The sequence below is a fragment of the Oncorhynchus keta genome, chromosome 35, assembly GCF_023373465.1.
Source record: "Oncorhynchus keta strain PuntledgeMale-10-30-2019 chromosome 35, Oket_V2, whole genome shotgun sequence".
Lineage (NCBI taxonomy): Eukaryota > Metazoa > Chordata > Actinopteri > Salmoniformes > Salmonidae > Oncorhynchus > Oncorhynchus keta.
In genome coordinates this window covers 55459151-55474382 of record NC_068455.1, presented here as the reverse complement: position 1 = coordinate 55474382, position 15232 = coordinate 55459151, and the positions used below count along the sequence as shown (strand labels likewise).

The 15232-nt window shown below is 44.1% G+C and overlaps 1 protein-coding gene and 1 non-coding gene across 4 annotated transcripts in view; both read left to right on the top strand.

Annotated features, from left to right (window-relative positions):
- Positions 1-15232, top strand: part of LOC118368646 (CAAX prenyl protease 2) — a 49384-nt gene that overhangs the window by 28179 nt on the left and 5973 nt on the right. Inside the window, exon 9 of one of the 3 annotated variants that reach the window (XR_004822399.2) lies at positions 13782-13953. The exons of 1 other annotated variant lie outside the window; for it this stretch is intronic. The gene's annotated coding sequence lies outside the window, so the exon portion shown is untranslated. Of the gene's footprint in view, positions 1-10483; positions 11659-13781; positions 13954-15232 lie in introns of those variants that run through there. One more of the 3 variants, XR_008093199.1, reaches the window with a different exon arrangement.
- Positions 4448-4521, top strand: trnaa-ugc (transfer RNA alanine (anticodon UGC)). The gene has a single exon. It is a non-coding gene; the product is annotated as a tRNA-Ala (tRNA).

The window sequence follows — 15232 nt, the reverse complement described above, 5'->3', positions numbered from 1 at the left end:
TGAACTTGTGGAAAAGATGGGACACCACCAAGTATCACCCTCAACCTCAAACAAGTGAACATTACTGTGCAATCACATATTTAGAGTTTTTACTCAGTTCAAGTTTAAAAGTTAAAGTTTAATATTTGTTTTCACTGCATGTTACTTCTCCTTAAACAAAGTGTTGTTTTTGATTAATAGATTTTTGCACTTTATTTTATTGTATTTCAATCCAATTATATTTTAAAAATATTTCAGTTGAGTGGATGATAGAAAATTGCTATTATTGTTTTTTTCTTTGAAGTAAATTTAGCCCACTTTTGCTAAAATAGAAAATATAGGCTACTGATGGTGCCTTGAATACCGGTTTCTTTCATTTAATGTTCATGTTATGGGGATTTTTATATAAAGGAAATTTGTCTTTTGTGTCTGTTGAAAATTAAAGATTACTGACAGAGCCATAAGAAAATATTGCTTTATTTATCTGATCATATTGGAATATATTTGTTAGGTTTTCAGTAGGTTCAATTAGGTTCACTAGACTATATGCGTCATTTAAAAATGTTTCAATGAACATTCGAACAGTCCGGCCCTCGGCTTGTAGCTAAATTTTTTATTTGGCCCTCCGTCCATTTGACTTTGACACCCCTGCCCTAGACCCACTTCAATTTCTTTACCGCCCCAATAGGTCCACAGACGACGTAACCACACTGCACACGGCGCTAACCCATCTGGACAAGAGGAATACCTATGTGAGAATGCTGTTCATTGACTACAGCTTGGCATTTAACACCATAGTCCCCTCAAGCTCGAGACCCTGGGTCTCGACCCCGCCCTGTGCAACTGTGTACTGGACTTCCTGATGGGCCGCCCCCAGGTGGTGAGGGTAGGTAACAACATCTCCACCCCGCTGATCCTCAACACTGGGGCCCCACAATGGTGCGTTCTGAGCCCTTTCCTGTACTCCCTGTTCACCCACGACTGCATGGCCATGCACGCCTCCAACTCAATCATCAAGTTTGCGGACGACACGACAGTGGTAGGCTTGATTACCAACAACGAGGAGACTGCCTACAGGGAGGAGGTGAGGGCCCTCGGAGTGTGGTGCCAGGAAAATAACCTCACACTCAACGTCAACAAAAAAAAGGAGATGATTGTGGACTTCAGGAAACAGCAGAGGGAGCACCCCCCTATCCACATCAACAGTACAGTGGTGGAGGAGGTGGAAAGTTTTAAGTTCCTCGGCGTACACATCACGGACAAACTGAATTGGTCCACCCACACAGACAGCGTTGTGAAGAAGGCGCAGCAGCCTTGTCGAGACAAGGCCCAAATCCCGCCATCAGCGTGAAGAAAAGATAGACAAGAAGAGGGAGGAGGGTGGGGTGCCGTGTAAGAATTTGCAGAGGAGTAGGTAAACCACCAATACCCTCGGTATTATTGGCCAACGTGCAATCATTGGAAATCAAACTGGACGATCTATGATTAAGACTTACCAATGGGACATTAAACTGTAATGTCTTATGTGTCACCGATACCAAGATAATATAGAGCTGGCTGGCTTCTCCCTGTATCGGCAGGACAGAGCAGCTATGTCTGGTAAGACAAGGGGCGGGGGTGTGTGTCTTTGTCAATAACTGCTGGTGCGCAATGTCTAATATTGAAGACGTCTCGAGGTATTGCTTGCCTGTGGTAGAATACCTTATGATAAGCTGTAGACCACACGATCTACCAATAGAGTTCTCATCTATATTATTCGTAGCTGTATATTTCTCACCAGAAACCAATGCTGGCACTAATACCGCACTCAGTGAGCTGTTTAAGGCCTAAAGCAAACAAGAAAATGCTCATCCAGAGGAGGCGCTTTAATGCAGGCAAACTTAAAGCTCTCCCTCGCCCTCCATTTGGCAAATCGGACCATAATTCTATCCTCCTGATTCCTGCTTATAAGCAAAAACTAAATCATGAACTACCAGTGACTCGCTCAATACGGAATTGGATTACCAGGACATGCACTCAAAGCATGCAAGGACCAACTGGCAAGTGTCTTCACTGACATTTTCAACCCCTCCACGACCGAGTCTGTAATACCTACATGTTTCAAACAGACCACCATAGTCACTGTGCCCAAGAAAGCATGCCCAAGATAACCAGCCTAAATGATTACTGCCCTGTAGCACTCACGTCTGTAGCCATGAAGTGCTTTGAAAGGCTGGTCATGGCTCACATCAACACCATCATGCCGGAAACCCTAGACCCACTCCAATTTGCATACCGCCTCGAGATCCACAAATTACGCAATCTCAATCACACTCCATACTGCCCTTTCATTACATTACATTTAAGTCATTTAGCAGACGCTCTTATCCAGAGCGACTTACAAATTGGTGCATTCACCTTATGACATCCAGTGGAACAGCCACTTTACAATAGTGCATCTAAATCTTTTAAGGGGGGGATTACTTTATCCTATCCTAGGTATTCCTTAAAGAGGTGGGGTTTCAGGTGTCTCCGGAAGGTGGTGATTGACTCCGCTGTCCTGGCGTCGTGAGGGAGTGTGTTCCACCATTGGGGAGCCAGAGCAGCGAACAGTTTTGACTGGGCTGAGCGGGAACTGTACTTCCTCAGTGGTAGGGAGGCGAGCAGGCCAGAGGTGGATGAACGCAGTGCCCTTGTTTGGGTGTAGGGACTGATCAGAGCCTGGAGGTACTGAGGTGCCGTTCCCCTCACAGCTCCGTAGGCAAGCACCATGGTCTTGTAGCGGATGCGAGCTTCAACTGGAAGCCAGTGGAGAGCGGAGGAGCGGGGTGACGTGTCCTGAGAACTTGGGAAGGTTGAACACCAGACGGGCTGCAGCGTTTTTTTCCCCTTTCCCACCTAGACAAAAGGAACACCTATGTGAGAATGTTGTTCACTGACTACAGCTCAGTGTTCAACACTATAGTGTCCTTAAAGCTCATCACCAAGCTAAGGAACCTGGGGTCTTAACACCTCCCTCTGCAACTGGATCCTGGACTTCCTGACAGGCTGCCCCCAGGTGCTAAGGGTAGGCAACAACACATCTGCCACGCATATCCTCAACAAGGGGGCCTGCTTAGTCCCCTCCTGTACTCCCTGTTCACTCACAACTGCGTGGCCAAACACTACTCCAACACCATCATTAAGTTTGCCGATGACACAACAGTGGTAGTAGACCTGATCACTGATAACGATGAGACAGTCTATAGGGAGGAGGTCAAAGACCTGGCAGTGTGGTGCCAGGACAACAACCTCTTCCTCAATGTGAGCAAGACAAAGTAGCTGATCGTGGACTATTGGAAAACGAGGGCCGAACAGCATCCTGACCCGTTTCTATCACCGCCTGGTATGGCAACTGCTCTGCATCTGACAGTAATGCACTACAGAGACTAATGCATACGGCTCAGTACATCACTGGGGCCCAGCTTCCTGACAACCAGGATCTATATACTAGGCGGTGTCAGAAGGAGGCTCCAAAAATGGTCAGACTCCAGTCACCCAAGTCATAGACAGTACCGGAGCGCTAAGTCTAAGACCAAAAGGCTCCTTAACAGCTTCTACCCCCAAGCCATGAAACTGCTGAACAATTAATCAAATGGCCAACTGGACTATTTACATTGCCCCCCTCTACCCCACTTTACTTTGCTGTTTATTTTCTATGCATAGTCACTTTACAAATTACCTAGACTAACCTGTAACCCTGCACATTGACTAAGTACCGGTACCCCTGTATATAGACATATGTAGACATAGCACAAAATAGGAAAATTCACAAAAATCTGTTGAAGTTACATAAAAACACTTCTTAACTCTATTTCTCGAACTGCATTGTTGGTTAAGGGCTTACAAGTAAGCATTTCATGTTAAGATCTACACCCGTTGTATTCGGCGCAAGTGATTTCATTTAATTTTATAGCTAACAGGCTGTGTGTTTGTAGATCGATTGAGGTGAATGAAGCAACAGTAACCAATGCTTGTTTTTGCTGTTCTCCAAATAGCATTTTTAGAGTGTTTTAAATTGTATAGAAACGCGGTAAATGAGCTTCAACTTTTAGTGAACCCCTCACTAAAACTCAGAACTTGGCTATGGCCCTGGATGACTTAAAATTGAGGTCTTTAGCCAAGGAGTGTTAGGGAGTCTGCCTGCCTTCCAGCCACCCGGTCTTTCTCTGTCTATCTGTCTGACACCAATGAATCACCAATTTGCCCGCTGCAGCTTTAGACAAGAATGCAATGTATTGACTTATGCGTCATGTCTCGTGATGCATATATTTTTGCACAAGCGCCACAGACTGAGCATCATAGCCTCCAATGGGCTCATTCATCCCCCCCTCCTCTCCCCTGTAACTATTCAACAGGTCATTGCTGTAAATTCTCAGTCAACTTACCTGGCAAAATAAGGGTTACAAAAAATATGTATGTATCAGTGATATCACGATGGTACATGTTGGTACCGTGTGGCTCAGTTGGTAGAGCATGGCGCTTGCAACGCCAAGGTTGTGGGTTTGATTCCCACGGTGGACCAGTACAAAAACGTTGGCACTCACCACGGTTTATGATTTTATTTTTACATTTAACCTTTATTTAACTAGGCAAGTCAGTTAAAAACAAATTCTTATTTACATTGACAGCCTACCAAAAAGCAAAAGGCCTCCTGCAGGGATGGGGGCCTGGGATAAAAATAAATATAATACAATACTGTAAGTTGCTTTGGATAAGAGCCTCTACTAAAGTGTGTGTGTGTGTGGGTATTGTGTATGCGTGTGTGGGTTTTCCCCATGCCGACCTCATCTCTCAGCTGGGACAGGATAGGGTCAGGTCAGTCTTTCTTTTGTTATGGGGGTCTGCAAACTCCTTAGGCTTCACATGACTTCTCTGTGTGTCTTACTGACAGGCTAGTGTTCTCTCCCTCCCCCCGGGTGAAAAATATGTTGAAGGAATGTCTTGCTGCTTGGTTAAGGGCCTCGGTCCCCCCACAAGTGCATGCTGTCATCAAGGCAAAGGGTTACTACTTTGAGATTTTTCAAATATATTTGCATTTGTTTAACACTTTTGGCGTGATTCCATATGTGTTATTTCATAGTTTTAATGTCTTCACTATTATTCTACAATGTAGAAAATAGGAAAAATATAGGAAAAACCCTGGAATGAGTAGGCGTGTCAACTTTTGACTGGTACTGTATATAAAACACAGGAACATCATGTTTTTGACTGCACTGGGTCTTTTAAAGGACACAGAGAGGGTTTTCACTCTGCAAGTGGGAATATTAAATAAATAATTACATCTTTAAAAACACACAGAATGTGTATGGTTTGATGTAGTTGTGTAATTTGGATGTGCCACATGTTGTCTGTCAGTGTGTTTTTGTGTGAAAGCCATCTGGTTTGTATGGCTGGGTAGATGTGCACGGCCACATAGATATGGGGTCCTGAATTACATTAGCGCAACAAAAAACAGTCAAAGTATAGATAACGGGAACGTCGCAACCCTTCCGTGATCTGGAAATGAGATAAAGACACTAAGTGGTTTGCAGAATGTGATCCCCCCCAGCTGTCATCCCAGTCACGCTAATAAACAGGCCCAATAAATGGTAACCAGAGAGGGAAAACAAAGACCAATGTTTGGGCTCCCTGGGTCAGTGTACTCATTCCTCCCAACTCAATTTGAAGGGAAGCTATGCAGTAAGACGACCCCTAGCCCGGCCTACTACCCCGCTCTTGGTCGTCTCTTCGAGGTCGTCTTTCAGCCAATAGGAACTCATGATTCCTAGCTTCCTTTTGTTATGTTTGCCGGGAGGCATTGCTGGGGAGCAGTTTGCGAGGGGAACGGAACACACAGTGGTGGGCAGCCTCTCTGAAGGTCGAATTCCAGTGATTCTCTGGAGGCCCTGAGTACACAAACGGAGAAGACGGGCTTGCCTTGACGGCTTCTTAACGCAGTAATATAATCCACATGGCCAAAGCTGAAACACTGGATTACTGCTGAGTATCGAGAGAAAGTGTGAACATTAACCTAAGCAATGAAACAAATTCTCTACAACCAGGAAAATGAACTATAAATCTATCAGACTTTCCATACATTTGTCCTGAACACGTGGCCTGCCAGGAAAGACTAGGCCCTAGTGATGGCTATCACTAGGGCCTAGAGCAGAGCTCTCCGATCCTGTTCCTGGAGAGCCATGGTCCTGTAGGTCTACACTGCAATCTAGCGCACCTGATTCCAACAGTTAACGGGATGATAAGCTGAATCAGGTTAGTGACAACTGGGGTTGGAGCTGAAACCTACAGGAGGGCAGTGCTCCAGGATCAGGGTTGAAGAGCCCTGGCATAGAGCTTATTTCTGGTCAGGAAAAATGTAAGGCCTTCAATCCCAGTTCATTATAATGGATTCAATGGCTGCTAACACACTCTTTAGCTCAGCTACGAGGTTCATTGCAAGGTGTTTTGTGTGTGGGCATTAACTCCATTAGAACCAAACTTCCCACAGCAAAACTTCCCTCATATTTAGCCTCACAAGGTTTTTTACAATTTTTAGTACAGTTGCATTCATGAGTTGTAGTAACAAATGTCAATAAACAAATAAGGTCCGTCATACAAAATACTGACCCCAAAAAATGCTAATGATTGGTATCAGTGGATGCAGAATAAATAGACGCATCCTGTGCAAAATCCCAGAATGTGTAAAAACGGTAGAGCAAATACCCTTTATTGCTGTTCTTGTCGTCATTGCCTTAATGAAACTCTTAAGGAAGTTGTCATTCATTTGAATGGAGAAAATAACACTCCTTATGTATAGTACCAGTAAAAGGTTTGGACACACCTACTCATTCAAAGGTTTTTCTTTATTTTTTTAACTATTTTCTACATTGTAGAATAATAATGAAGATATCAAAGCTATGAAATAACACATGCAATCATGTAGTAACCCAAAAAGTGTTAAACAAATCAAAATATATTTTATTCAAAGTAGCCACCCTTTGCCTTGATGACAGCTTTGCACACGCCTGGCATTCTCTCAACCAGCTTCATGAGGAATGCTTTTCCAACAGTCTTGAAGGAGTTCCCACATATGCTGAGCATTTGTTTGCTGCTTTTTCTTCACTCTGCGGTCCAAACCATCTCAATTGGGTTGAGGTTGGGTGATTGTGGTGGCCAGGTCATCTGATGCAGCACGCCATCACTCTCCTTCTTGGTTAAATAGCCCTTACACAGCCTGGAGGTGTATTGGGTCATTGTCCTGTTGAAAAACAAATGATAGTCCCACTAAGCGCAAACCAGATGGGATGGTGTATCGCTGCAGAATGCTGTGGTAGCAATGCTGGTTAAGTGTGACTTGAATTCTAAATAAATCACTGACAGTGTCACCAGCAAAGCACCCACACACCATCACACTTCCTCCTCCATGCTTCATGGTGGGAACCACACATGCGGAGATCATTCGTTCACCTACTCTGTGTCTCACAAAGACATGGCGGTTGGAACCAAAAATCTCAAATTTGGACTCATCAGACCAAAGGACAGATTTCCACCGATATACTGTCCATTGCTCGTGTTTCTTGGCCCCAGCAAGTCTCTTCTTCTTATTGGTGTCCTGTAGTAGTGGTTTCTTTGCAGCAATTCAACCATGAAGACCTGATTCACACAGTCTCCTCTGAACAGTTGATGTTGAGATGTGTCTGTTACTTGAACTCTGTGAAGCATTTATTGGGCTGCAGTTTCTAAGGCTGGTAACTCTAATGAGCTTATCCTCTGCAGCAGAGGTAACTGGTGGGAGCCAGTTTTAATCATAGTGCTTGATGGGTTTTGCGACTGCACTTGAAGAAACTTTCAAAGTTCTTGAAATGTTCCTGATTGACTGACCTTCATGTCTAAAAGTAATGATGTACTGTAGTTTCTCTTTGCTTATTTGAGCTGTTTTTGCCATACCAAATAGTGCCATCTTCTGTATACCACCCCTACCGTGTCACAACACAGCTGATTGGCTCAAACACATTAAGGAAAGAAATTCCACAAATTAACCTTTAACAGTGCGGGTGATTCCCTGATCCACCTCTACTCAGACGACACCATTCTGTATAGTTCTGGCCCTTTTTTTAGGCTCTGCGTTAACTAACCACCAAACGAGCTTCAATGCCATACAACACTTCTTCCGTGTCCTCCAACTGCTCTTAAACGCTAGTAAAAATCAAATGCGTGCTTTTCAACTGTTCAAATGCGTGCTTTTCAACAAATTGCAAAAATCGCTAAAGTTGATATTTCCCTCACGATGTTTAAACATCAGCTATCTGAGCAGCTAACCGATCGCTGCAGCTGTACAATGCCTATCTGTAAATAGCCCACCCAATCTACCTACCTCATCCCCATATTGTTTAAAAAAACACTTTTCTGCTCTTTTGCACACCATTATTTCTACTTGCACATCATCTGCTTATCTATCACACCAGTGTTAATTTGCTAAGCTGTAATTCCTTCGCTACTATGGCCTATCTATTGCCTTACCACCTCACGCCATTTGCACACACTGTATATAGACTTTCTTTTTTATATTGTGTTATTGACTGTACGCTTGTTTATTCCATGTGTAACTCTGTGTTGTTGTTTGTGTCGCACTGCTTTGCTTTATCTTGGCCAGGTCGCAGTTGCAAATGAGAACTTGTTCTCAACTAGCTTACCTGGTTAAATAAAAGTGGGAAAAAACAAGGCACACCTGTTAATTGAAATGCATTCCAGGTGACTAACTCATGAAGCTGGTTGAGAGAATTCCAAGAGTGTGCAAAGCTGAATATCAAGGCAAAGGGTGGCTACTTTTGAAACATCTTTTTGGTTACTACATGATTCCATATGCGTTATTTCATAGTTTTGATGTCTTCACTATTATTCTATAATGTAGAAAATAGTAAAAAATAAAGAAAAACCCTTGAATTAGTAGGTGTGTCCAAACCTTTGACTGGTACTGTATATGGATGCAAACAAATACTAAATTAAACACACATACACATGGTAGCATGCACACACTCACGCAGTCGCACACCCACACACAACCTCATAACCTTGCACTTCAGTTTCAACCTAAAGAAATTAATTACAAGACACCAACTCAAGGCCCATCAGAGTGTCTGTGTCTGCATGCGAGTGTGAGTGAGTGTGAAAGACAATGTGTGAGAAGTAGGGCGATAGAACAACCATTTTGTTCTGCCAGTCACGTTTCCGATGAGCCTAAAAAGGAGGGAGCTTTACGTTTCTCCACACGCGCACACACGCTCACTCACACACACCGATGACACACACGTCTCGGTGAAATGGCTGTGTTCCCCACATCTCCTTCTCATTATTAATCCAATCACGACACAGAATAGGATGCAAATAAGTGGAGATAGAGCTTCAGTGCCCATTAAAATACGATATGCAGAAAGACCACCATATGCCATGAAGAAGAGACTGCCTGGGATAAGACAGCATTACAGAGTACAACCATCTCGACTGAAGAGACACATGGGGTCTGTGCACCCATACACTCACACCTGCATACAGGAACATATTTTCACTCATACACATGCACACATATCCCCACAGGAGCAGTAAGGAATGATTGTACACAGTAAGTGGCTTTTTTTACATTGAACAAATATTGAGATACTGTACAAAAAGGGAGAAGGTCGTTCATTAATTAGAAATGAGCTAGTGTTATATTATTCCGCTATAGGTGCCACAAATTGTATCATTTTCCTCTTGTACTGATATGAAAGGTTGAAGGCCACGTTGCAAGTTAAATTTGCCAGTATAAATAGAATATACACCATTTGTAGATGGCAAAAAATAAAATCATTGTGAAGGACGTGTGCCAGTGAGCAAGTGCATGACACAGCCTGTGATTATTGGCTGTGACGTTTGTTCAGGTGAAGACGCTGGAGATGACTGGGGACAACACCTGGGCCAGTTGCACCAGTTAGTCATCAGTGGGTCGTAACTCTACGTTCGGCGTAAAATAAACAAAATCATATCGATTGATTATCAGACAAGTCGAGGGCTTTCAGTCAGGATATATATAGCCTAGGGTACTATGCGCATGCATAGTGATGGGACATGCTTCGCAAAGTTTAGAACTGCCATGAGGATGGTAACAGCCTAGTAACGGGCGCTTTCTAGCAACCATCATTATGAAACATCCATTCTCATGAACGTGTATTGCCTACACAGGACTTAACTACGATTAGTCTACTTTTTGATTGGTGCAACAGGTGTAAATTCTGATCCCAAAGTCGGACGTAGCTACGCCCGACCTAGCATTTAAGCCTGTCACGCCCTGATCTGTTTTACCTGTCTTGGTGATTGTCTCCATCCACCTCCAGGTGTCTCCTGTTTTCCCCATTAGTCCCCGGTGTATTTATCTCTGTGTTTCCTGTTTCTCTGTGCCAGTTCGTCTTGTTTTGCCAAGTCAACCAACGTTTCTACTAGCTCCTATTTTTCCCACTCTGTTTTTTCCTAGCCCTCCTGGTTTTGACCCTTGCCTGTCCTGATGCCGAATCCGCCTGCCTGACCACTCTGCCTGTTCTGACCTCGAGCCTGCCTATACCCCTGTACTGTTTGGACTCGGACCTGTTCACTGAACCCCTGCCTGTCCTGACCTCGAGCCTGCCTATTCCCTGGTACTGTTTGGACTCTGACCTGGATTATGAACGCTCGCCTGTCCCCGACCTGCCTTTTGCCTACCCCTTTTGGTGTAATAAATATTGGAGCTCAACCATCTGCCTCCTGTGTCTGCATTTGGGTCTCACCTTGGGCCCTTATAGTACGAACTGGCCATGACAGACCCTGCAGACTGGGACCAGCTCCGTTACGCTGTCTCCCTGCAGGAAGCCACCATTGGGAGGCATGAGGAGCTACTGCTGGACCTTTAGGAAGGGCTTCGTTCCCTGACGGAACGTCACGACCAAGGGTTCAAGGCTATAATGGAGCAAATCAGTGAGTTAGCTCATAGGCAGCCCGCCACTTCTGAGACCTCCCAACCACCCAGTAACCTTTCTACTACTAGTGGATTTGTTCAACCTACCTACTCTAGCCGATCGAAGATAGCGTCTTTAATCACGCTCAGTGGGAGCAGCAATCCACTGTGTGCCATAGCCTGGAGGAATTCATGGCAGAAGTGAAGAAGGTTTTCGATTCTCCGGTGCCCTGGAGGGAGGCGGCTCAAAAACTACTGCGACTACAATCTCCCAGCTTGGGAAATACCTCGATTCCCTCATCGCCCTGGCGATTAGGATTGATGGGCGCCTACGAGAACGCCGGTGTGGGAGGAGGTCTGGTTCGTCTGCTGATGCTGGTGCCCGTCCGAAGGAATCCGTAAATTCCCGAAGATGGTATTTCCGAGGAGAGCCGAAAACACCCAAGGTTCCCAGAGAATCATCGGCAACGGGTGAGTTGGATACTCCTGAGCCCATGCAACTTGGAAGAGCTAGGTTATCGGTTGGGGAACGCTCACTTAGACTGCATTCTAACTGTTGTCTGTACTGTGGAGGGGCGGGACATTATATAGCCACTTGCCCAGTTAAGAAACCCTTTTTAGTGGCTACAAGTACTCAGGTGAGCCAGACTGGAGATCCCGTAACTTCCATCACCCATCCACCTTTTTTTGTGATTCTGATGTGGGGAGACCAATTTAAGTCTCTTCGGGGGCTCAATGATTCTGGGGCTAATGAACGTTTTATGGATGCTACCATGGTTTCTGAATTAGGTATTCCCACTCAACTTCTCTCTGTTCCCATGGATGCAAGGGCACTGGACGGCCGCTCTATTGGAAGAGTCACCTATAGCACTGTGCCCGTTCATATACGGGTATCAGGAAACCACAGTGAGACCATAAAGTTCCTCATCGGTTCCCGCATGTTGGGGTGGTTTTGAGATTTTCTTGGCTCCAGAAACATAATCCTGTTATTGACTGGACCACGAGCTCCATCCTGGGTTGGAGCCCATTTTGTCATCCTTATTACCTAAAAGTGGCACAGCCGTCCTTGAGACGTCCCCCTCAGGACGTAAGCAAAGCCACGGATGTCTCTGCCGTCCCCACTGAGTACCATGACCTCCTGGAGGTCTTCGGTAAGGCACGGGCTACTTTTCTTCCCCCGCACCGTCCTTATGATTGTGACATTGATCTCCTCCCAGGCACCACAACACCTCTTGGTCGGCTATATTCTCTATCTGGCCCGGAGACCAAGGCCATGGAAGAGTACATTGAGGATTCTCTGGCTACTGGAGGCATCCGTCCGTTTGCATCTCCTGCCGGCGCTGGGTTTTTCTTTGTGGAGAAGGACAAGACCCTGCATTCGTGCATTGACTACCGGGGTCTGAATGATATAACAATCAAGAATTGTTACCCCCTACCACTCCTCTCCTCGACCTTTGAACCTCTCCAGGGGGCCACCATTTTTTTCCAAACTGGACCTTAGGAATGCCTACCACCTGGTTCGGATACGCAAAGGAGATGAGTGGAAGGCAGCCTTTATCACAGCCAGTGGCCATTATGAGTACCAGGTCATGCCGTTTGGACTCTGACCTGGTTTATGAACTTTCATCTGTCCCCGACCTGCCTTTTGCCTACCCCTTTTGGTGTAATAAATATTGGAGCTCAACCATCTGCCCCCTGTGTCTGCATTTGGGTCTCGCCTTGTGCCCTTATAAGAGCAACTTTTTTACATCCAACTGGTGAAGGCACCAGTTCTACAAACAAGTAGTTATTATTCCTGGGCCTGAAGTCTTAGAATAAAACTGAAATGATCTGCTTGAAGGTAATTTTCACTTTTATATGTGTACATGATGTTTGTTGGTAAAAGGCATGAACTTGGTATTGCAAGTTGGCTTATGACTTCTTCATGCTACTTTACTAACAACTGACAAGCTGTATCAGGCAGCTTTAGATTGGAGGGTAAAACGAATAGCTATATTTGATAAGCTATCCACCTGATTGATACATTTTTTAAATTAGTTACCTAGCTAGCTTGCTAGATTGAAACTGCTGGGGGAAAGCTATCTAACATTACCTAACTACCACTATCACCACCTTAGATAGATAGCTAAGTGGACTGTAGCTAGGTTTTTAGAAAAGAGCAACTATATATTTGCTAGCTTTATTACTGACTATTGTGAACACTTTTTTTTCTAACTACTTCGTTCCCTTGCCTGTTTATTGATGCATTGGTGAATAAAAAAAAGTTGTCAAGAAAAATGCCCCTCTTGATTTCACTGCAAATAGGCTGTGTTGTTTTGGTATCATTTGGCTGAATAGGCTGGTGCACATTGCATTCTTGTTTCATCAGTTACTGACTGACGAGGCAAATTCTTTTTGAATGTTTTTTGGCGTTGCTGCATATCAGATTGAGAGGGAGTGCGATCACTAGAAAGCAGCACGCAAACAGACCAGGGGCCGTGTTCACAAAGCATCTCAGAGTAGGAGCGCTGATTTAGGTTCAGTTTCGCCTTTTATATCACAATGAATGATCACATTGACAAGGGGGAGCTGGTCCAAGATCAATATTGCTACTCTGAAGACGCTTTGTGAATACGGGCCCGGGAAGAAAGCTGCTGCCCATTACCTTGCACAGCAATCTTTCACCACAGAAACCTAGAGGTAATTACAGTGCATGATTATGAATTGAATATCTGTATGTGAACTTCCATATATCAATGATACTAACAAAAGGGTGGAATTGTTCATCAACATGTGCAGTAAATGCTGACATGGCTTTGGTGATGAAAGGTACATAATGCATGTATTGCCATCTCCCCATCAGGCCACTGCATGCTGTGACATGAGCCTGGATGATGACACACATCTCCTTCAAGCTGACTGATTGAATACGGGGGCCTTCAGTGGTTCCGGAAGCAAGGGCCCTACCTAGGAGCACAACAACAGTCTCTCATCATGTATTGTTTGTAACCACTGAAATTCATACAAACTGCTACGTAAGCAAGCACCGACTTATGTTCACGTTGTCCCATTCTTTAGTCTTGTCTGGGACACATATTTTAGTTGAGACACCTGTATGACATACATGAATTATAATGTATTCACTCTGGACATTAGACTTGCATTTACTTTTGACCTTTTAAATCATAATCTATAAGTGTATTTGTCTTGATGTATCAACTCTATTACTTAATTCAGAAAGTAGGCTTCACCTCCGAGTTATATCTGTAGGCATTAGAGTAGAGTGATCTAGCTAACGTGAGCTAGCTAGCCATGAATCAATGTTTCTAACATGCCACTATCTTGCTTACATTACATCTGACAGATATTTAGCCACTGTAGCTAGCTAGATAATAATGGTTTATAATAGTTGCATTTTGGTTAATTATCTAGCTATCTAACTAGCTAAGTATAAAATGCAGTTATCTAACGAACTAGGCAGTTATCAAAGTCACTCACTTGGTAACTTGCCATACTTTTCTGACCAACCACACATTACTTTAGCCAATCTCAGCTGAATCCCACTTACCTTCTCCCGACCGTCTTCGAGGTTCAAAACGATATGGCTGTAGTCCGGTACTTCATTGTCAAAAGAAACCCACTCGCATACAGCCATGAGGTGCAGTCAATGGCTCAGCGTTCCAAAAGTATTCACCTCAATCTATGTCAAGCCTGGGAAAATTTTTATTTCATATTTTTATGGTGTGCGTGCAGACCAGAATGTATAATTGATTATATCTCCAATTTACAATGTCAGATTGAAAAAGAATTGACATATCAGATTCATACATACATTCACTACTCATTATTGTTATTATTACATTTTTTTATGAAACACGGCCTTTAACCCCATAGACTATATACCCTAACATATGGGTACTGCACACACATGGTATTTACACACACCAAGAGGGGTAATCTCCTTGAGTGTTATCCTAACAAGCAGTCACACACATTGCTTTTCAATTGCAGTAATACATTTCATGCTAGATTACATTTACATAAAGGCCAATAGAGTAGCCGACCTCCGATGTCTATTACGCAATGTGGTTGATCCTGGTTGATTTGACCATATTCATTCATAGTCAACAACTGCTACATAGATTCTGCTTAACCATTCCTGTCCAATCAAATCATGTTTTATTGGGGAGTGGGTGATGTCTGAACTGAGAGGCTGTTGTCACGGTTCTTTCATGTGGCACTAAATTCCTTCCTTACTTTCGGGGGTTTCCAGCCGTAATGCATTCGCAATGCGGTAGACCATACTTCCTCTTC